A 23942-nucleotide genomic window follows, 5' to 3' on the forward strand; every position below is an offset into this window, starting at 1 on the left:
ATCTCGCGGTTCATGGGTTTGAGCCCCGCATCGGGCTCTGTGCTGACAGCTCAGGGCCTGGAGCCTGCTTTGGATTCTGTGTCTCCCTCTCTCTCTGCCCCTCCCCTGCTCCTCCTCTCTCAAAATTAAATAAATATTTAAAAAATTAAAAAAACAAAGAGTAGTCCAGGCAGAGGAAACAGCAAAAGCAAAGGCCCTGAGGCGAGAATATGCCTACGGGAGAAGAAGGATAAAGAGCCCACTGTGCCCTGCAGAGAGTAAGCACGGGTGAGGTCAGAGGGGTAACAAGGAGTGAGGGGCCACGAGGGCTGAGAGGCCTTGCAGGCCACCACCACACGTTATCTTTTACTTGGAATAGAAACGACTGGAGGGTCTGGAGCACAAGACCAACATGACCAGACAATGAAAGCGAGCTCTCGGACTTCCATGTCGAGAAGAGACGGGGAAGCGAGTAAGAGGGCAAGAGGGGAGGCAGGAAACCCGGTCAGGATGCGACTGCAGTAAATCACGAGGGATGATCGTGGTTGGGACCACCACTCCCTGGGAGTGGTGGCTGACAAGTGGCTGGATCCTGGACGTCCTTTGATGGTAGAGCCCAAGTGGACTTGTGGATAAGTGAAATTGGAATATAAGGGGTTAGTTATTTTGCTAAAAGTAAGAGTTTGGTTATACTCATGAAATAATTACATAACAACTCGGGGCGGTCCATGATGAAGTGACTACTAGCTTGGTCCAGGTAATACGTTACCTAGTAAAGAAAAAAATATTTACGGAAGACGTGCAACTGGGGAGCCAAGAACTGGTTCCAGGATTTTCCAAGTAGAGAAACGAATGCATGTTGTTTTGGAGTGAGCTGTGCTTTCTTCAATAATTTCAAGCATACAGTTAAAATGGAATAACATTAAGCCAAAGATTCTATTTGAATTCTAAAACACAGCTTCGGGAAGGAGGAGGATGGGGATTTTTTTTGCCATTGCTCACGGCTTCTCTAAGATAGCTCACGCTGTCTCATAGAACCTTCTAGAAATGTCTTACATGTGGTCTCTCCAACACAGTAACCACGTGTGGCTGCTAAGCACTTAAAATGTGACTAATGTGACTGAGTCACTGAAATTTTATGCAACTCTCATTAATTTTAAATAAAATAGCTACTTGTGGCTAGTGGCCATACTGATTAGCTACATTGCTAAAGAAAAAAAAAATCACTCTACATCCATAAACTATACGTTACACTTTTTCTCTTGTGATTAAACTAAAAGGATATGTACAACTTCGATTTGTAAGACCGTACTTTTCATTATGCCGCAGAGCGAGCATCTACTTCTCCTTCTGCACATATTTGAAAACACACAGTGAATGGACTGGTCTTAACAGGTTTCAAACATAATTTCTTAGTTTTTGTTTGCAATTCTTTAATATCTTCTAGGCCATCACTCTGTCGATGACATTCAAAATGAGATCTCCCCCCCGAAGCATATTCAATGCGGACATTTCAAAGGCCACAGAAAAATAAAGACAGGATGTTCTTATTATAACTGAACTACTGCTCGGATCGAGGCACTTGATGGCATCCGTCAGCCCACTCTTCCTCCCCAGATCACAGTGAGGGAAGGGGCTGCTGTGAGTAACACCATTTTTCAGATGACGAAATCAAGGCAGAGAGAGATTAACGGCAGTCCTAAATTTTACAGTGTAAATCTTTTTTTTTTTAAGTTTTTATTTATTTATCTTGAGAGTGGGGGGAAGGGAGAGGGAGAGAGCGAGAGAGAAAACCCATCCCAAGCAGGCTCCATACTGTCTGCACGGAACCCGATGGGGGGGCTCGAACGCATGACAGTGAGATCACGACCTGAGCTGAAATCAAGAGTCAGACGCTTCCCTGAGCCGCCCAGGAGCCCCTTACAGTGTATCTTTATAGGTTGGTCGGGAAAGAGGAGCAGGAATTGGGAAGACAAATAACAGGGAAAGCAGTTGGGGGAGGGAAAGAAAACAAAAAAAAAAACTAGACGCAAATCCTTCGTTCCCAAATCCTAGTTGAGCTGGCAGAACCGTTCTGGAAAATGCCGTCTGCACGAGCGCAGTACTGCTCTTGGAGCCGTGTCTCAGACCTTCCACGTGCCCCAACAAGGCCCCCCGAGGTCTGGCCAGAGCCTGGCCCCCCATCTGGATGGTGACAGCCACGCACCGGCTAGGCTGGGGCTCGATGAGCGAGGTGGCCCCCGCGTGCATGAGGGGGTTCCCTTATCCGCCAGCAAACAGACCCAAATGACAGGGACACATTCCTGACTAATCTCCTCAGCCAACAGCTGGAGAATGAGCTCTCAGTTAATCCTGCTTTTGAACCACTCACGCTAATCCCCAGTGATACCACTAAACTGCACGGCCCAGGAGATTAACATGGCAATTCAATCAGTTTAGAGCTGCCCTTCGAAGCTGTCAGTGAAATTCCTTCATTTTGAGAATGAGGAAACGAAGTCCCAGGAACACTGATACTTTCAAAAGCACGCGATTCTGTTCATTTTCCAAGCCAGCAAGCCTGAGTGCCTGCGTTACCTAAAACTGACCGATGGTGCCGCGTCTCTCTACCTTTTAACTACTGTGTGTTTCTAGAAACTATAGGATTAGAGGATCATCGACTTTATATGTACGTGTATATGTGTGCATATACGTGAAATACTGCATGACGAACCATAGGATGCTGTTATATTTATGGAACACAATTATATATATAGACATTACACATATAATTTAATACAGTGTAATTTCCCCCATAGGAAGGATATTAAAATCCGTGACGACATCCCTCAACACTATTAAATCAGAGCTGAGGCCCAACAACATAAAAGCAAAGATAAAAACCAACATGAGCCGTTAAGATAATTTAAAATTGAGTACGTGTCGGTTCCTGTGAACGAGGCAAAAATATACCAATTATATTTGGGGCCAAGAGTATATTCGCTATTTGGGCAATGTATAAAATGAGAACCGTATCATCAATCGTGGAATTCGTGCTTCTTGCAAATTTAGAAGGGCTTCCTAAGGATGGCTCGGGCAGCGTGGTCTTTGAAAACGCATTCTGGGCAAGTCTGAGCTGCTGGGCTCTGTTAGTGAGCAGGCACGTTTAACCACTGCCCAACCTGAGCGATAACTCAACACGCCATACACAGGCGGGGGCATTTTACACGCCGCTTGAGGACAACGACGATGCTGTTTTCTTTTTTCTCTTTCAAGTTTATTTATTTTTGAGAGAGAGTGAGAGAGCGCGCACGCACACGGGAGGGGCAGAGAGAGAGGGAGAGACAGAATCTCAAGCAGCTTCTGCGCTATCAGCAAAGAGCCTGATGCGGGGCTCGAACTCAGAACCGAGAGATCGCCACCTGAGCCGAAGTCAAGAGTCGGACGCTCGAATGACTGAGCCGCCCAGGCGCCAGCTGCGTGGGGATTTTAAGGGACAGAGAGGAAGAGAGGAACGGAAACGGGAGCTGCAGGGACGTTCCGCGGACTGGTGTGTCGGATTGTGTGTGTGTGTGTGTGTGTGTGTGTGTGTGTGTGTGTGTAATTCCGTGTGTTAAGGCTGATCTATTTTCCCCCTAAATCTGTCAGAGATCCTGTACGAATTATTCTGTAGCTGACATCCGTGTCCCCTGTGTCACAACTAGAAGGCAAGTTTTGCACCTACCCCATCTTCCCGCAGTTTGAATTGGCTTGGCGGTGACTTTTCAAATGGTTAATAGAACCCTTGTCGCTCGAGAAGATCACTAGTGGCTGTGGACAGGCTTGTTACATGCAGATTATTCAGAAATGCTTTGCAAGCTAAAACTCCTTTATAACATGGAAAGCCTTATGACTAACGTGACCACAGCCACTGGCCACGAAGTTTGCTAGAAATCCCCCAGGGATCCCAGCTTTTGCAGTGGTTCTCGTCCACTGCCCCGCCTGGGTCTCAGCCAGCCTCTATCTCACGGCCGACCACTGTCGCAGACGTAACGGAGGGCCGACGGTGTGGTGCTTCTTAGGACGGCCCTGCCGCGCAGGCTGACCGGGTCTTGGGCAAATCACCTGGTCCCCACCCCCGCCCTGGCCTCCCCTCCCCGGCTGTAAGTGGACACAGAGCTGTATCTACTCCTAACAAGTGTGAGACTTAACGAGAGGATGTGTGTGAAAAAGCTCCTTGGCACGGAGCCCAGCCGACGACAACAATGTGGCACACTGGCTGGCTGATGACAGTAAGGGTCACGGTTCAAACAGGAGCAGTGGCTGTCTCAAAGGCAGGACTACATAAAAACTGAATTCCCTTGTCCCACCAATACATCAACTGAAATCAGAAATGAAACATCCTCCAGGCAGAATGTGATGTTCAAGCTCTTGAACAAAGTGCATGAAGGACCCTCCCAGAACAGGGTCCATCCAGACCACCTCTTCACGGTTCGTTAGTACCATTCTCAAATTTCGAAAGTTAACAGAATTGTGCGTTCTCTACTCATTGGAAGCCAGCTCCTTAGGCCGCCCGAATGTTCAAGGGCTGGTTCGATACCTGGAGTCAGTACCTGTGACATGACTACAAACCTCTACCAGTCTACACTGCTTTCCAGGAACCTGACTCACACCCCGTCAACACACACACACACACACACACACACACACACACACACACACACCGTCCCCCCTCAGCAGGCCCCTGGGGTCCCCTATCAGTCTCCCTGGCCAGAGGGACTCCACAGCAGACCGACACCCACACTCCAGCAGACAGGAAGCCAGGACCATTCGTCGGCAGGTACACTCGGAACAAATACCCAGCCGGGGGACCCAGGCCCTTCTCCAGCCTCGAGCGCCGGCCTCGCGTCCTGAGCCATTCAAAGAACCATCAGAGGCATGCCTTCTCTCCACACGCCCGTTCCCAGTCCTCCTCCTCTGATACGCTGCCTGTGAGGAGGGAAGCAAGGCAGGGACACATTTCTGAAGTCCGCCATCAGCCAGGAACGGGGAGGCACGTACCTTACTGCGCTTGACCCGGTGACAGAGGTACCATAACGCTCAGGGTACAGATGAGGAAACCAAGACCTACTTGCCCCGACGACCCAGACCGGAGTGGGACTCTGAACCCGCATCCCTCCATTTCTAAACCCACGCCAGCAGCCAACGGGGCGAGTCTCCCACGGCCGACCCTTCCGGCCACCACCCCAAACCAAGTTGCGGGGCTCATGCCACCGATCACCTTATTTGTTCCTCAAAGTCTCCTCATGTCGAGCAACAATTTGTACGCGCCTCCAAGGGCCTGTCCGCGTCACGTTTCACTCAGCGCACTGTCCAGCGGGAAAGAGAGACAATTGCCTGGTGTAAATCTTCCCTCTCATCACCAGAATGCAGCAAGCCCGGGTCCTCTGCTTGTGATCGACACAGAAAGGGGCCCCGCCAACATCGAGCTTTCAGTAAGAAGCCTCTGTCCACGAAGCAACAGCCTAGTCAGTAATTAAAAGACGCACCGGTCTATCATCCTAAGCACTTCACCTGAACTCAAATTAAAGGCCCAACTGATACTTCCTATGTGAGGAGATCTTGGGGGGTGAGGAGAGAAATTACCTTAACACATAAGCTGACCATTTCACTATTTGTGAGTTTTCGTGACTAAAGATGCTCCTTTGCCACTGGGTCATCAAAGCAGCACATATCGTGGCTGGGAATTCTAAGCACAAACAAATGAATCACCCCAACTTGAGAACTCGCAGAGGTCCTGATTATGAGTATCGCTGGCTCTTGCCATTGGAGACACAAAGTCCCACGCGTATCAGAATAAGATCAGGGGTGCCTGGGGGGCTCAGTCGGTTGGGTGTCCGACTTGGGCTCAGGTCACGATCTCGCGGTTCACGAGTTCGAGCCCTGCGTCGGGCTGTGTGCTGACAGCTCAGAGCCTGGAGCCTGCTTCGGATTCTGTGTCTCCCTCTCTCTCTCCCCCTCCCCTGCTCACGCTCTGTCTCTCTCTCTCTCTCTCAAAAATAAACAAACATTAAAAAAAATTTTTTTTTAAAGAGTATCATTGTTTTGTTCGTTGATTTGTACACAGTTCTTCCTCCAGCGACTCCCCTCTTGCAGTAACCCAGCATTTGGAGACAGGACCTCTTTTCTGACTGCTTACAAAATATACCTCCCCACCCCCATTCTTCTATCATCCACGTGTCCGCTAAACGACAGCAGCAGGAAATAAACCTGAACCCAGCATAGGAATCTGGATGGTTTGGGTCAATGGCGGCAGACGGAGCGTGGGAGGTTAGCAGTTACAGCAAGGGGGGCGCGTTGAGTGTGGTCTGGGGCAGACGAGGAGTTTGAGGAGGCAGAGGGCGAGCGATGGAACTGGCAGTGGTCACTGCCAACCACAGAAAGGTGGTTTCCACATGCACTTTCGCCACTGGCTGTCACGGAGGCACCGGCCATCGCGGTGCACGTGGAGAGGTCATTTCTCGGTGGGCTGTGCTTTTGCGTCAAGTGCACAGCGTGGTGGTATTTGCTGGGCTGCTCAGGGAGTCGCTGAGCGAAGGGCAAAGGGTGTCTGGGTTAAGGGCGGCTGCACAGCTGGCTTTTCTGGAGCCTACCTTCCCTAGGCACTCTCTCTCTTTCCCACCAAAAGTGTTCTCAGGCCTAACCTCACTCGGCTGTGGTCCTCCCAGAGGGGCCCTGAAATCTGCATCTTAGCTTTAGGCGCCTCAGACTAGGCACATGTACCAGCTTCAAACCCACACACCCACGCGGGAGCACAACACAGAAATGCGTCCACACCCTCCCAGGGAGGCGCGCCACGTGGCTGGGTACGTGGCCCTCCGTCGAGGTTATATTTTGTTACTTTTTGCAGGTAAACCGAGACAAAAATGTTGAAAAAGTTTAAAAAGGAAAAAATACTGAAAGAACAATGTATTTTTCGTTTTAATGATACGATGCCTTGGGAGATGGAATGAGACACATTTGGCCCTAAATCACCTAAGAACTACCATTAATCAGAATGCATTTTATGGTTGGGGCGCCTGGGCAGCTCAGTCAGTTAAGCATCCAACTCTTGGCTTCAGCTCAGGTCCTGATCTCACAGTCGTGGGACCGAGCCCCACGTCACGTTCCTCAGAGAGCGTGGAGCCTGCTGGAGATTCTCTCTCTCCCTCTCTCCTACTCATGCTTTCTCTCTCTCAATTGCTCTATCAAAAAAAAAAAAAATTAAAAAGAATTTTTATTTTTTTTAATGTTTTATTTATTTTTGAGGGAGAGGCAGAGAGAGCAGGAGACACAGAATCCGAAGCAGGCTCCAGGCTCCGAGCCATCAGCACAGAGCCCGATGCGGGGCTCGAACTCACCAACCGCAAGATCATGACCTGGGACAAAGTCAGACGCTTTGTCTGAGCCACCCGGGCGCCCCATTAAAAAGAATTTTTTAAAAAAGAATATATTTTGTGGTTACAGTAAATAATCCTCAATACCTTTCCCCCAAACTACTTGCTGCTAAGGCAAAAGGAAATAAATCGGCAAATGATAAGACGCTCACTCCCAAAGAGTTGATGTTTGTTTACCAGAGTCACTTAGCTTGTCACAAATGTCCCAAAAAAGCAACTGTTTTCTGAAGCAAAATTAGGTACGTAATATCACTTTTCTTCACGGAAACGCTTCATTTCTAACTATTCCAGTAAAACCATTTATATTATAACATCAGTTCGTGAGAGGAGATCCGCAGAAACCCAGCTCTTGGCACACTGGCTGCCACAGTAGCGGCTTAAGTCAAAGGCGGAGGTTATGTTTCGTACGTGCAAGCGGTCCCTCGGCATCTCCTTTCTATTAGTTCTACGGTCTAAAAAAAACCCGAAAAACGAAAAACCTCACCTAACCAGAGTGATTACCAGTTTTCTGACTTTGCCCCTCACCAGCTGTGGGATACCAAGCAGATCTTTTCCTCTCTGTGCCTCAGTTTCCTCTTCTGTAAGGTGGAGATTCATCACGGCACCAGGCTCCTAGCATCGTTACAAACGTTAACTGAGTTACCAGCGTGGCACTTGGTGCAGAACGGTGTGTCATCACCACAACCATCAGGCCTCTTTCTCTGTGAATACAAGTTCATTAACGCTGAATCGATGAGTGAGGGTCATGGTCTTTACAGAAATCTCACTTTTGTGCTCGCACATTTTAAACTTTACACAAATCCTGTAAGAAACCTACTCCAAATGCCACTCCCACGGCAGCAATGCAAAGGGAAGAGCAGGGGCGCCTGGGCGGCTCAGTCGGTTGAGCGTCCGACTTCGGCTCAGGTCACGATCTCGCGGTCCGTGAATTCGAGCCCCGCGTCGGGCTCTGTGCTGACGGCTCAGAGCCTGGAGCCTGTTTCGGATTCTGTGTCTCCCTCTCTCTCTCTGACCCTCCCCTGTTCGTGCTCTGTTTCTCTCTGTCTCAAAAATAAATAAACATTTAAAAAAATTAAAAAAAAAAAAAACAAAGGCAAGAGCAGACTCAAAGATGTGCTGAGGGTCGCACAGTTGACAGGTGTCCTCACGGGGAGTTAAATATGGCTCTACTGCATTGTTCTCACTGCTGGGAACATGATTTTTTTGTTGCATTCACTACATCCAAATTCTACCCCAATATAGTGATGATAAAGAGAAGCTTTACTGCTATTAAAATAATGTAATATTTTCTGATTACAGAAGTCATAAATATATCTTTATTACAGACAACCCTATTACTTCTTTCCAAAGACACTAAGTCAATAGATTTCCTACATGTGGATAAGAGTAGACTTTTTTTTTTTTCCACTCAAGAGAGACTTGAGATTTTCCAAATGTATCTAGCCAAGACCTCCATTCAGATGGACAGTGGAATTTCCCAACACAGCTCTGAGCCCTGCCCTGGAGTCAGTCCAACAGAAGCAAACAGAGCGGTGAGAGGATTGCAAAATAGGTCCCATAAGGAAGGGCTGAAGGAACCAGGTCTCCCTAGCACATAGGTGAGAAGACACAGACTGACAGGTGAAGGCTTCAGCTATTCACAAGGCTGCACATGTCAGAGGGGGCAAGCTTTTTCTGTGAGCTAACGAGGACCCATGTGTCGAAATCACAGGCAAGAACCTTTTGGCTTGAAACAAAGAAAACCCCAGATGGATCAGAAGCTGTGGGAAGAAGTGAACTCATTAATGAAGAAGCTCTCTCAAAATCGACAGCCTTGCCGAGAATATTGTACACGTGTGTGCAGAATTGAACCAGGTACCTTCAAAAGTCCCGTCCAACTCCTCTACCTGGGATCCCAGATCCCCACGCAGACCCACGTGACGGGCACACCAGGGTTCGCAAGGCACAGCACGCGTGGCAAACGACCGCCACACGGCACGCGATGTCCCGGCACATTCACGCAAAACCGCTTAACACGAATCACAAATATTTGTGAAACTAGGATTACGTACTAAGAAATAACTTCTAACTCTAATTACTGAGTCTCTCCCAGAGACTTTGGGAGAAGGATGTGGATACTCCAAGGACGAACTTGTTAGCTGAAGCTGCGATGCCCGAAATTGAAGGACTACGTGGGCTAGGGAAAAAAAAAAAAAAAAAAAAAGGGGGCAACGAGTCCAAACAGCGGATTCTGCACTGACTGGCTGTGTGGCCTGGGGCATGTCACTGCATCTCTCCAGAGGTCAGCGTCTGAACTTGCAGTGTTATTCAACATGTAGCCACTAGCCACGTGTGCCTTCTTGAGCCTTTGCGATGTGGCTTTAAGTATAATTTGTAATTTTATCTCATTATCATTAATGTATTGAATTTAAAGAGCCACGTGTGGCTACTGGCTATCCTCCCGGACAGGAAAACTCTAATGATTCCTAAAAAGACCGGGAAGAGTCAAATTCCAGACCAACTTCAACCCATCGTCTTGTGTGAGAGCTCCATGCCTCGTGGACACCTGTGCGAGAAGGAAGCGAGGAGATCTGAGGTCCCACAAGGGAAGGTCCCCCGGGCTGCGGCCAGCTCTTGCCTATCCGGTCCCTCGTCACTCCGACATCCTGGGACGGACAGCACAGTGGTCCTTTGTCCTTTAATGTCCAGAGCTGGGCTCTGCACTCAGGCATGGCAGTGTCATCATCAAAGGTCTCCGGAAAGATGGCCTGGGAAGTATAGCGCCCTATGGGCAACACCCCTAATGTGAAGCCAGTTAGGGAATTATTAGTGGCCAACAGTGAACACTTGGTGAACAATCCTGAAACACAGTGTTCCCTGCAGAGAACAAACAGCTACCTATAAAGGAATTAAAACATCTCTGACAAAGTATACCATCAGATTTATGTCAGGTCTATGCGTTTACTTCAAATCCAATTACACCACCCCAAAATCTCTTTCACAAGTTGGAAAACACGCAAATTATGAAAGCCAGAACACATGACTTGAAAGAACAATTTTTTTCATGTTTATTTATTTTTGAGAGAGACCGAGTGTGAGCTGGGGAGGGGCAGAGAGACAGGCAGGCTCCAGGCTCCAAGCCGTCAGCACAGAGGCAGACGCGGGGCTTGAACCCACAAACCTTGAGGTCATGACCGGAGCCGAAGTCAGACGCTTAACCAACCGAGCCAACCAGGCATCCCTAGAAAACGTGACTTTTGAAAGAGTCGTCCGGGTTGTTTCTTTTATAAATGTAAAGAGCCCAGAAAAACTCCCTTTTAAAAAAGCTGCCAAAGTTAATAACAGGCATATGCTGGAGATTTACAAGAAACCGGGAGACGAACCTATTAACGTGCCCTGACAGTATCTATCATTACAGAAGGAGACTTCAAAATGAAAAATGTAGCAAGGCCAGTAAGCCTAATCATAATGACCAGTTTAGGGAAAAGTTCATAGCAGAGCTAGGGAATTACTATTTTTGCAGTGCTCCCCTTCTGCAATATTTTTAAGCCCGTTTTGTTGAAAGGAGGCACTGGCCACCAGAAAAATCTTACAAATCTGTTTATAACAACCGCGTGGAAAGCTGCCTAGTGCCCAGAGCCATCAGGGCTGGCTAGTCTCACGGAAGAGCTCTCCCTGTGCAGAAAACTCAGACGTTTGCCTGCTCACCAATTCCCAGTCCCTCAGCTGCATTCCGCTGATAATGCACCACCTCTCGTAACGAGCACCAGTCCTGCGTCCTGAGAACAAGGCAGACGAAAGCGTCACCGCTGCTGCCCACGCCGGTGCTGGCTTGCCTTTCCTTGCTTAATTGGCTCTGATCACTGGGCAGACACTGAACTCACTGCCTTTTTCCCTTCACCTGCTGACTCAAGTATTCCCAGCACCGTGATTCATGTTTCAGAGCGTCTAGAATAAAAAAGACCGATATTCGACTCCAGCAACGACTCCATTCTAGACTTCAAAGAAAAGTGATCGAGGGCCTCCCGGCTGACCCCGGTCTCCAGCAGCTAACACTTTTTAAAGACTCGAGAATGATGGGAAGTTACGAAAACCATGCGATGGACAGCAGCACAGCTCTTAAACATTTAAGGGAAGACCGAAGGGCAGATGCCTTTCCTGTTGGCCTGCAGATCCCATCTTACCTCCGGCTGCAATGACAAATACCACGGAATGGGTGGCTTCAACAACAAACACGTATTTCCCGAAATTCCAGAGGCTGGGATGTCCAAGGTCAAGGTGTTGGCCAAATCAGTTCCTGACAAGGGCCCTTCCGCCTGGCTTGCAGAGGGATGCCTTCTCGCCCCCTCTCACACAGCAAAGGGGGAGAGCAAGCTAGCTCTCCGGGCTCTTCTTAGAAGGGCACTGATCCCATCACGAAATGGTTGCCGATGGCTGGATTTGTCAACACAGCCTGTGGGGTTGCCCAGCAGTGGAAGGAACAAGAACCCAGCAATAAGCAGGAGAGGCTGAATTCCCATCTAGCTAGTTGTGGCCACGTGGGTAGCAATGCCTGCCATCAGTAAGCAGAGTATCCCCATCTAAAGGTGATAAAATAACACCATTATCTGGACCCAGTACCTCGGAAAGCGACAGCGTTAATATAAATGAAGCCGTCAGCCCTCGGGACTTGAGCTGTGTTGCCGGGGACAGACGACACCAGAAGAAACACTGGCCTTTCTTTTTTAAATTAAAAAAAAAACTTTTTTTCAATATTTAGTTTTGAGAGGGAGACACACGGAGTGTGAGCAGCGGAGGGGCAGAGAGAGAGGAAGTCACGGAATCCGAATCTGAGCTGTCAGCACAGAGCCTGATGCAGGGCTCGAACTCACCAACCATGAGATCACGACCCGAGCCGAAGTCAGACGCTCAACTGACTGGGCCACCCAGGTGCCCCAGAAACACTGGCCTTTCAATCCTGTGCTGCCTTAACTCTTCTGGAGGTTTAGAGAACACTGCCAAATATAAAGAACGTTTACCAGCTCAGGGACATCAGTAAGGCTCCAGGACACAACCTAAGCGTGATGCTGCAATCACATGACTCAGGGAGGCCTCGGGGCCCCACACACCTGAGACTTGTTCCACTTGACTATCAGCTCAACACTCTGCCTTCTCTCTTTCTTCTGAGCCGCTTCACTCACAGTTCCCGCTGTTTCCTTTTCATTCTTCCAAGACATAACCAAGATAGTAGAGTCCATTTGTCAACTCCTAGCCAGAGGCAAGGCAGTCATTATCCACCAGGAAAGGCTTCCACAGTCCCATCTGGTGATTAGTCCCCCTTTCATACAATACATATGTTGACAGCTTCCCCCCAGGCCTCATTCTTGTATTAAAAATATTTTAATTGTAATTATAAAGTCATCACCATCCACAGGCAGAGCTGTCTCGTTTTGATGAGAAGTCACGGCAGCCCAGAAGCACGGACTTTGGGTTCTATCCCTCACTCACATCAAGAGCTCTGTATCTTGTCGGCTGAATCTCATGCATGGCTTGCTGAATTGAACAACATGCCCCCAAGTAGGAATTCTAAATTCTGCATTCTCAAATCCAAAAGTGGTTATAAAAATCATAGCTTGAAAAGCTGCTGAATTGCGGAATATATATTGCTATTTGAGAGCTTATATATCCCCTATTTAAGGAAGTTGAGACCTCTTAGAGAATTCTAAGAGGACAATTTACATTAATGTTTCATTTATCTCGAAACAGAGACGGGAACACAGTGCTCGATAGACTGAGCTATCTACTTGGTCATAGACTTTTATGCCTCTGCACAGCCTCTTCACAATGATTACTTTGGGGACTGAGGGAAAAAGAGTCACAGCCCCAAAGCTGTATTTGCCTATTCCCTAGTTCATACCAAGCATTTCTCGAACTTAAGTCTACAACTATAAACATTTAACTTTCCTAGAATCTAAGCATTTAAAACTTGCTAGTCTGCCCATTAAATGTGTTGCTAGTGAAGTTAAAAGGGGCTGTAATATTGGGTCATCTAGTCTATCATGTTGTACTGTCTTGTATTATCCAAACACTGTATTGGCCACTATTACCGTGATGCTCACCTGTTGTTAGTTTCACGCAAAACTAGATCACTAATAACGGCCAGTATTTACATAACGCTTACTACGTGCAGGGACCTTAAGCTTTGCTTTTATTAAATCTTCATAATAACCCTAATATGATGATGGGGACACTTGGTACCTCTCCAGGGCCCTGGTGACTTTCCCTTACTATTTTTTATTTATTTTTTTTTATGTTTACTTATTTGTCTTGAGAGAGAGCGAGAGAGTGCGTGGGGGAGGGGGCAGAGAGAGAACCCCAAGCAGGCTCCATGCTGTCAGTGCAGAGCCCAAGCCAGGGCTTAAACCCAAAAACCATGAGATGATGATCTGAGACAAAATCAAGAGTCTGTCATCTAACTGACTAAGCCACCCAGGTGCCCCATTATTTGAAGGTCCTACTCTTAAAACTATACCAGCAAAGATCAAGTAAACACACATATCAATTGTAAATAACAAAATAAGTTCCATGTCTTTATGTCAGACCAGGGCGACTTCTTTGGTACTGCCAATAACTACCGTGATTGGTAAAATAATTAAGTGTATTCGCTATTGGGCTATTTCCAATTGGCCAGATTTCCAAGGTTAATCTCATCCAGCAGGTACATTCAGACATTGAGTTACCCATGCTTAGGAGAAAATCACAACTATGGGCTAGAACAAGCCCACAATTTGTAACCCAATTTCAACAATGAAATATTAATTTTCATCCTCTTCTTTACCAAATCTGCTAAGACATTCAGTCAGCCTGAAGCTCCACTCCCTCTCTCTCTGGGTCAGGCACCCGCTGGGCCCCACTCTCGCCCTTCAGGCTTTGCCCGCAAACTGTGCAGTGGGACGATCAGCCTTCACTTCATAAAAACAAACAGTCCAAACTTCTGCATCTTAAAAACGAAAGGTAGGTGGGAAGTCCACGATGCTCCATATTAAGGGAGCTTAATATGCTTCCATATTAAGTTCTTTTAATGTTTATTTATTTTCAAGAGAGCAAGAGAGAGCATACATGAGCAGGGGAGGGGCAGAGAGAGAGGGAGAGAGAGTATCCTAAGCAGGCTCCACGCTGAAAGCAGCAAGCCCAGCGCGGGGCTCGAACTCACGAACCGGGAGATCACAACCTGAGCTGAGGTCCGACGCTTAACCGACTGAGCCACCCAGGCGCCCCAACACAATAAGTAAGTTCTAAAAATCCATAAGTCAGGGTGCCTGGGTGGCTCAGTCGGTTAAGCTCAGGTCACGATCTCCCGGTTCGCGAGTTTGAGCCCCTCACTGGGCTTGCTGCTGTCAGTGCAGGGTCGGCTTGGGATCTCTGTCTCCCTCTCTTTCTGGCCCTCCACCACTCACGCTGTCCCTGTCCCTCTCAAAAACAAATAAATAAATTTGAAAAAAAAATACATAACCCACAGATTTCTATTTTAGGACTTTCATTCCAAGGTAATCAGGACACAAAAAGTTAAGAGAGGGAGGATGCCAAGGTTATCTTGTTGAAGAGAAAATACCGCAGTGCTGACAACAAAACAGACTTGAATGCGGACTGCATCCCACCCGGTACACAGGGACCCCATCGGTGTCACCAGACGCAGATGACACTCTTCTCTATGAACTGTGACGTATCTGCAGAAATCACTCGCACCTTTGGAAGTTATTATTTTTCTTTTTCATTTCCGAAATACTTCAGATAGGCGTGATGCCATTCCTGTGCACCTGTGCAGGTTTAAAACCTTATGCAGACACTTCTTGGTGCTTCAAATACTGTAAGTCAAGCCCATCTTACTACCACCAGCTGCCTCTTCAAGACCCCAAAGGGACAAACTAGAATTTCCCTTCTCTTTCAAAACAAGCTGCTACTTCAGAAGAAACGAGGAAAAATAAAAAGGCCTTTCCTCTGTATTTTTTATAGAGGAATATACAAATATATAAATGACTGCTATTTATATAACTGTATATCCATTCCCTCCTCACATGCTCAGCACTCCCAACTGTGATTGTAAAAACGTACCTTTCTCTCAAATGTTCGTCCCTCATCTCAACCCAAAGTACTTCCTCTCACCCCAGGAAACTCTACCAGAGCAGTTCTTTTTGCAAATTTTTTATAATTATGCGGAGAAAAGGAAGGTGAAAGCCCCCCTCCCCCAAAGGTTTCTGCATACCACCTGAGCCCAAATCTTTCCCATCTCCTCTCTCCCTCCCTTCCTCCCTCCCTCTCCCTACCAGCTTGCATTTGGCTGATAGAAGGACCGATCCCTCCAAAGCCCCACTTTCTCATGGCATTCCTCTACTTAGTGATCAACTTCCTATCTCTGCTCTGTCCCATCCCAGGAAATGTCAGTCTGGCTTCCAAGGTCCCCCCTCTGTCAGAGTCCCCGCCCGGCCATCTGGGCTGGGAGAGCTCGCATCCCACACCCCTTCACACTATCCAGCTTCCTCCTCCAGGAATGGCCTCCCCCTAGGCTACTCAACATTTCCACCCAATCTGCAAGGGCCTAGTGGCTCTGGTCCAGAGAGCACCACTCTGGGAGCACTATAGACACACAAGAATCCTGGATACCTGTGTGTTTCAATACTTCTAGAAAAGCATCCTCTGCAGTCTGGTGGGGCTGGCCCATAATTTGGTAGGGAGAACTTAGTAAAAACTCAAAAAGTGAATTAGGGTGACTAAGTAAAAACTACAAAGGGCAGGAAAACACATAACTTTCTGAATCATCAAGACTGAGATTTTTGGCAACTGAGTTACTAAAATAAATATTTTCGCCACTTGTAAATTCCTCAAGCAGGCTTTCTCCAACAATACACAAATCAAAAGAAACAAAAATACTCAAGTCCCAAATGCACATGAAGCAGACAGAGGAAAGATAAACGGAGCCCCCACAAGGCCCTTTTGGAATACGGGTTCCTTGGGACCGTGGGCCATATACGTGCTGTGGTCCAAGGCATGAGCCAACATTGGCAACAATGAGTGCACAGTCTAGACTGTGGCTTCCAAGAGGAAAGGTGTGTGCCTAAGTTATTTGTGAATTTCCAATGACTTGCACAGTGCCTGACACAAGAAAAACATTTAATAAATGGTTACTTAATAAAGATAGGCGTGTTTTGAACCTTAGATCCTAGCTTTAAAAAAAAAAAAAAAAAGAAGCAAACCCTATAAATGACATTTAAGGCTTATTTATAAACTCAATATGAAACATGAAATTTAATTCAAACAATAGAAAAAAACCTTTTTTAAGCTTTTGGTGGAGCTAATTATCTGGAAATGTTGTCATTTACCTACTTTTAAATGTCTCCTTACCGTCCCAATCTAACAAAATCTGTTTCCTTTAGAGTAGGGGTTAGCAGACTACTTCAGAGAGCCAAAGCTGGCCCACCATCTATTTTCACAAATAAAATTTGTTTATTGCAAAACAGCCACATCCATCTATTACCTATATCTGCTTTCACACCACAAAGGCAGAATTGAGTATTTATGACAGAGAACTGACCCAGAAGCCTAAAATAATGGCTCTCTGGCCCTTTTACGGAGAGTTTGCTGACCCCTGCTTTAGAGCATCAGGTAACACCGAATAGCCAATAAAGTGTGTTTTATAAAATAACTCAGATGATTCACTGACCTCAAGTGACTTACAAGTTAACTGAATACACTGTTTTACTTTTTGCTCATTATGGTTTTATTTACATCCTCAAAGCCAAAATCTACCAAAGACATGCCTCAAAACTAATGGAAGTCAGATCATAAGGGATAGGGTTTCTTGCCACCTCGTGTATGCCATGATACCCTTAAAGCATGTCAGGGCCCTTAAAGATCAGAATAAATCCCATACAGTGAAGAAAAGAAAAACAAATTAAAAAGAAGTTAAAAAGACACCAAAGCTATACAGATTGACCCAGGGAAGGCGGCCACACAGCATCGTCATCTCACCACAGACTGAGTCTGCGTGGTTTTTAACAAAAGGAGGTCTGAGAGACATGAATGAAATAGAACAAACCCTGGCAGACAGAGCAAGAGAACCTTCTGGGTCACTCACCCAGACCCAAGGGCGATCAGAGAGAAGTGCCCTTTAGGAAATACAGCAAGCCCAGCCCTACACGAAGGAGGCCGGACTGAAGAAAATACAAAGAGAACAGAGGCCCTTCCCCGTGATGAGTACCCATCACACCAGAAGGTCCACTCCACCCAGCCTAGGTAACTGGAAAGCAGCAAAACCCTGGAGCCCCCTGCACCCTCACAGCCTCCTCATTCTCAGGGCAAACGTCCCTCCTGCCAGCTGGGAGGTCTCCCCTTCCTCTGAAAGAAGCTGGTTTACTCCCACCGGCTCTATCGTCAGCCTTCTTCCGTCTACCCAAATTCCACCTGTCCTTCATGGTCACAGCCAAAATCCCAACCTTGGCGACCACTGCACCATCCACAAAGACCACCAGGTGGCCCACACCCCCGGAGCTGGCACGGGGGCTCCCATGTTACATGATGTCTCCGTCAAGTGTCTCCCGTCCACATCACAGCGAGGCAACATCCCCTCTCTCCTTCCTAAATCCGTGCGTGCGTCCCACAGCCCCGGCGGGACCGTAAGCTTCTAGAAGGCAGCTATATGTGTTTCCAATACAGAAGCCAATGATGACACTACCAGCAAGTGCCATTAGGCCGGTCAGGCCCCGTCCTCAATGCTTTGTAGTCATGATCTGATTTCATTCTCAACATAAGCCTGTGGGTGGCTGGGCATGATCGGCATTCTCCAGTGCTACATACAAGTGAAGAAGCTGAGACCAAACGAGTTACATTTGCTGGAGGCAAAAAGGCTAGCAGGTGGCTGTGCCAGGATTCCAGCTGGAGCCCGCCTAGTCCCCGGCGAATGCCCTGAAGCTGTATCCTAACGCTCACCCAGGAGCTACTCGATGAGACTTTATCGAAGAGCACCAGATGCCAAACTCTGGTTCAACTGCTGGCCGGACCTTCAGTCTTTCCGCTTCCTCCCTCAGGGCAGCCCGCAGGACGGCAGGCCCAGGAGGCCAGCCAATCTAGCATCCCTTCACCCCACAAACACAGAGACTGCACAAGTCCGTCAACGGTGAAGAGAACAACACAGTCTTGCTTTACGCTCCGCCGGGCAAGCGGATCGTACAGTTCCCAATTACTTTCCGCGCTTCCTTTGAAGAGCCAGGCCGTCCGTGTCGCCCTGTATGACGACGAAACTCATCATCAGGCTACCGACACATCCTCAACAAGAAACACACGGCGACGGAAAAGTAGGGCAGTTCCACTCTCACAGACGTGTGCAAGAAGGACTTTTCCAGAAGCTCGGAGCTCCGGTCAATGGGGACACGCCTCTTTCCCTTCACCCTCCCACCCCCATAGAGACAAAGGATTAGGGAAAACAGAGGCGCCCAGGTTCCCGTGCAGAAATGGGAGTTGCACACTTAGAAAAGCATGAAGAGGGGCGCCTGGGTGGCGCAGTCGGTTAAGCGTCCGACTTCAGCCAGGTCACGATCTCGCGGTCCGTGAGTTCGAGCCCCGCGTCAGGCTCTGGGCTGATGGCTCGGAGCCTGGAGCCTGTTTCTGATTCTGTGTCTCCCTCTCTCTCTGCCCCTCCCCCGTTCATGCTCTGTCTCTCTCTGTCCCAAAAATAAATAAACGTTGAAAAAAATAAAAATAAAAAAAAATAAAAAAATTAAAAAAAAAAGAAAAGCATGAAGAAGGTCCCCTATTGAGCTGGCTTCAAATGTCTAATTACACGCATGATGTAATGGCATGCATACGTGCTTTACCCCTGGTTTCCAATGAGGTCAGCAGGGAGACAGAAACTTGGCACTTTATTCTTCGTGTGATGTGCTTGTTTTTATGCTTCCTGCAACAGCTTGCCGGGGGAGCACTGCAGAGAGAGTCTGACAGGCTTTAAAAGACGTGACGAGGAAGAACCGCTCCCCGTGGATGTTACGCACGTGGAAAAAGGCCAGGACCAGAAACTCCGTTAGGAAGAAGGGTTATCCAAGGTAAGCAGCGCCCTCCGTAAGGGGGAACCCTTGACGGCAACCTTCCCGCCTTCAGAGTAAGATTGCGAGCTTGTACACCGGGGAGGTGGATGGGACAGGGGGGAGCCACAGCTATGGAATCTATCTGAAAGCAGCTTTCAGCTTCCTTGCAAAAGTTTCCCCAGCCAGGGGAAGGATCCACGCCTCCCAAACAAAGCGAGTGCTTCGGAGTCCCAGGCAAGAAAAATTCTCCCGATGAAAGAAACTTCGGTGAATCTCAGGCCCAGACCCTGGGAGGGCGGGACGTCAGCAGCTTATTTGAGAACGTGCCGCCTCCAAGCACAGCAGTGAGGAAGCAGTGAGAGGTGGCAGATGGGAAGGGGTGAGGGTGGGGACAGAAGCGCCACCCAGGCAGCTGTGGTGTCATAAACACGTAGCAGCCGATGGTGTAGACACGGGAGTCTCGAGCATCCGATTAACCGAGAAGCAGCTGTGGTAATTTGTGAACTAACTTCAAAAAAAGATCCATCGCTTCTCGGCCTTTTGGCTGAGATCGAGTGTAAAAAAAGATCCCAATACAGCATTATATTCAACTGTTGGGTAGGCTGCGACAATAGTCAATGGGCTGGGGAGGCCACCAGAGTGGAGACGCTCAGCCTTGGCCTGCTGGCGTGGGAGCACAGGGCCACGCTAGAGGCAGAACCAGATCATAATGAGGCCCTACCTGAGACTTCCAAGAAACATTCCCTACAACCGGGTCCAAGACAGATCCACCCAATATTTAAGTCCGGCCTTAACGAAGGCCTGTATAGACCCAGACTTAGTAATTTGAGTCTAAGAAGAGACTCCTAAAACTTCCAATGAACTTGTTTGCTTGAACTCTCCCATTACAGCCCAAATAGAAAGGAGACGCCGTCTAATCACGTGGGCTTTTCAACTCAGCCCAAATATGTGGCAGATAAGGACCAGACGAAATTTCCCTTGCTAGCATCACATAAAGGAATCCCTCCGACCAGAATCACTTCATTATAATTCCTTCCTGTCAACCGATAATTGTACCATTCTACACAACATATATCATTCTGTGTCTGGTGTCCTGTAAGATTCTCAAGAAGTCATGGCTGCTTTGTCTCCCTAAATTGAGGGCCCACCTTTGGTCTCATTTGAGAACATCGATCTGTATGCAGCTGGTGCTTATGAGGAGGTGTTGGATGTCTGTTCAATGAGTGCTAAGTGTAATGTAACCCAAACGGCTTTGGAATTCTGTCTCAGCCTCTTCTCTGCCGCCGCCTACTTTTTCTAGGGCAGGGTAATGGAAATTAGTTCAAGAAACGGAAAAAGTGTGATTTCAGTAACTCCACTGAGCTGGTTTCCCTCGGGAAAAGGACAGCTAAACTGACTATTGCCAGAAAATAAACAAGTGCTGTGTGCCCTCTATTAGTTATTTAAATTTAGTAACACCTTCGCGGACAAACAGAAGGTGCTCGATCAGCTCCAGGGAGCACCAGCATACAAATGACCCGACTGTGTCTCAACTGCCTTCACACCTGTACTCAGAATTCTCTTTACGGCTCAGCTGACATGGGAAAGTCTGAATCCAGTACAGACGGGGGTCTAGGGGTGTCTGTGGACGATGAGGGAAAGTGTGAGTTCTCTGGAAGCCATGTGTTCACACTTGGGGGCCTTCTCAAAATACACGTTCCTTGCTTGGTGCACGACGTTCTCCCTGAACTCTTTCCTTTACACGCTTTATCTTCCTGGCTTTTGTAACTCACCTAGGACCGCGTAACGAGGTGCCCACACAGCCACCTTACCAATATCGGGGAGTCCAGCGGGCATTGAGGGGAGAAGGGGTGCTAGTCTTTCCCTGGGAGCCACAGCCGCAGCCCCCCCCCACCCTCCACACCACTCCCAAACCACCACATCTGTCCCCAGGACACCGGACCCTCACCTGGCCTGGCGGCTCCCATCCCAACCCCGTGACGTCATACAGGCAACACCGCATTTTTTCAACCGGAGTATATATTACCCAAAGTATCCCTAGAGCGAGATTTCTTTCTTTTTCCACCCCCAGCCCTAACAGAAATAGCTCAGAAAAGAAAAACTGAAAGCAAACGTTTATGGCCACATCACAGAATCTCCCTCCACCAAGGAAACCAAGGTCTACAGCGCTAGACCACAGCTCTTAAATCGAAGCATTGGTACAAGCTTCCCGAATGGATGAGGGAAACCAATTTTCACAGTAGCAGCGAACATGCGAAAATAGCGTTCTTGCAAAATTGAAGAATGTAGCCCGGCCCACACGCGCTAGAATACTAATGTGAGTAATTACACAGGTGGTTATGCAGACGCAGAATTCGTGCTTCAATCTGGCAGAAGGCTAAACATTTCCAGGATAGTTTGCGAGGTTCGATTACCGCGACCTGCTGGTTAATTTCCTTTATCTCTGAAAGAACTCCCCCCAAGTCAATCACTGTCCAAGGGGAAAGTCACCTCTAGAAACGTGTTCTACACAGGCAAGAATAAGGTACATTTACACTCCAGTGCCTCGACATTTGTAAGTCAAGAGCTGACCTGTCCAGCCGTGATTATTCTGTTGTGTCCTATAACTTCATTCGAACAAATCTTTCCTCTTCCAAACACTCATTTATTTGAAAAATCTCCATTATCTAACATGTGCCAAGCCCTAGTCTGAGACGCTGAGGCTACAGCAGTTAACGACATAGGCAACAGTCCTTGCTCTAAGGAGGGTTACATTCTACCAAGGGGAAAACAATGCAGGATCACATAAGTAAGACACAGGGCACGGCAGATGCCAATCAGAGTGTGATGGAGGAAAATAAAGCAAGTAAAGAGAATGGGGTGGGGGGTACAATTTTTAAAATATCAGGGAAAACTACAGGGAAAAGGTAACATTGCAGAGACTACTTAGGAAGGTGAGGGAATGAGCCATGCCAGGTGGACATCTTGGCAAAGGGGAACAGCGGGCTAGTTCAAAGATCCTGAAAGAGAGGCAAGTCTGGGGGGTGGGGGTGGGGGGGTGCTGTGATCAACAAAAATCAACATTCTGCTAACTGCTTCATAAACTTGCTAAAAACTGCATCCCACGCAGAGATATCAAAAGACTTCACTCTGGCATTCGAGTTTTCTCTCAACTGTGTGATATCTGATGCTCCTGTGAGTCAGAGACATGCGTGTTTTGCCTTCCCGCCATCCCTGCGTGCACTGACAGCTCCTTGTTTGCATGGAGTCAAGTCCCAAGGGCCAAGGGCTCCAGGAGTATGTTTAGCCCCCTGCCCCTGAGGCAGAAATGCCCATATATGGATTCAAGACCCGCTGTACACAAAGCTCTAGCTTTACCCATCCCCCATAACCATTCTCGCAGTCGGTGTTCAGGTCAGCTCCAGAAAAAGCTCAAAAGAGAGCTGAAAGGAAAAAATACCCAGTCTCTGCAACTTTTTTTAAAGTAATAGTGTGATCCAACCTTCTCTCCTAAAAGTTACAATTTTTTCAAAAAGGAAAATGCAAACAAGCCCTTATTTTTGAACATGAGAAGAGAAAAAGGAGAACCGTGCATGTAAACAGCACGGAGTGTGAATTCCTAGAACCCAGAGGAAGGTCAGGCCAGAGTGAAAAGTGGCAAGGACCTCTCTCTGTGCAGCTGGACAAGGACTATGTGCAGCCTGGATGTGTTACTTTTCCCTTCAAAAGTTTCACTTCCTCGTTTACAAAAGAGAGGGCATAATCCCTATGGTGTAAAATTGTTGCAAAGACTAGAAACAGCAGACTAAAAGTGGCCAGGCTGTAAAAAGGTCAATTTTAAAAGGTTACTCCCGGGTGACTCCATTTATAGAACATGCTTGAAATGGCAAAATTAGACAGATGGAGAACAGATTAGTGCTTGTGAGGAGCGGGGGGCAGGAGACTGGGAGAGTGCTGGCTATGACTGTAACAGAGTACCGGGAAGGGTCCTTGTTCTGTACCTTGACTATGGTGGCAGTCACGTGTGATAAAACCCGCATAGCAGGCTCTCTCTCACACACACACACACACACACACACACACACACACACACACACACACACGAGTGCACGTAAAGCCTATGACATTTACGTAAGGCTGATCATTGTATCAATGTTAATTTCTTGACTTCATAGTATAATACTATCATGCAACACTGGTTATCAATGGAGGAAACAGCGTCAAGGGATCTATAATTATCTAAGTAAGTGTTTTTTAAAGCTCATCACTTTTTTAAAAAGTGCCCTGCTCTGTAAGTGGCCTATTGGACAAGTAATGGTCTTACCTATAGACCAGAACTGTGAATCCCTACTTCTGGCTTTAGATTAGAGAGGAGACATTGAGCACAGTGCCTGAGTCAGGACACTCCGTGGGGGGGTGGGGGGGTGCTGCGGGGGGCAGGGCAATGCTGGCTATCACCGCCATCATCTTTGGACCCCAGCCCCTCAAAACCTCACCGATATCCACGCAAAATACAAATACTCTTTATATAACCAATGGAGAAACTTACAGGAATCCATTT

General features: G+C 47.7%; 1 protein-coding gene and 1 long non-coding RNA gene across 13 annotated transcripts in view; one reads left to right on the top strand and one right to left on the bottom strand.

Annotated features, from left to right (window-relative positions):
- LOC147580683 (uncharacterized) overlaps positions 1–20849 on the top strand; it is a 36320-nt gene extending 15471 nt beyond the window's left edge. Inside the window, exons 4-5 of the long non-coding RNA XR_015250968.1 lie at positions 19285–19420; positions 20293–20849. This is a non-coding gene — a long non-coding RNA (uncharacterized LOC147580683). The remainder of the gene's footprint in view (positions 1–19284; positions 19421–20292) is intronic.
- Positions 1–23942, bottom strand: part of CARMIL1 (capping protein regulator and myosin 1 linker 1) — a 311927-nt gene that overhangs the window by 211274 nt on the left and 76711 nt on the right. The window lies entirely within an intron of this gene.

Source organism: Puma concolor, chromosome B2 (assembly GCF_028749965.1).
Source record: "Puma concolor isolate L17-30 chromosome B2, mPumCon1.1.hap2, whole genome shotgun sequence".
NCBI classification, from domain to species: domain Eukaryota; kingdom Metazoa; phylum Chordata; class Mammalia; order Carnivora; family Felidae; genus Puma; species Puma concolor.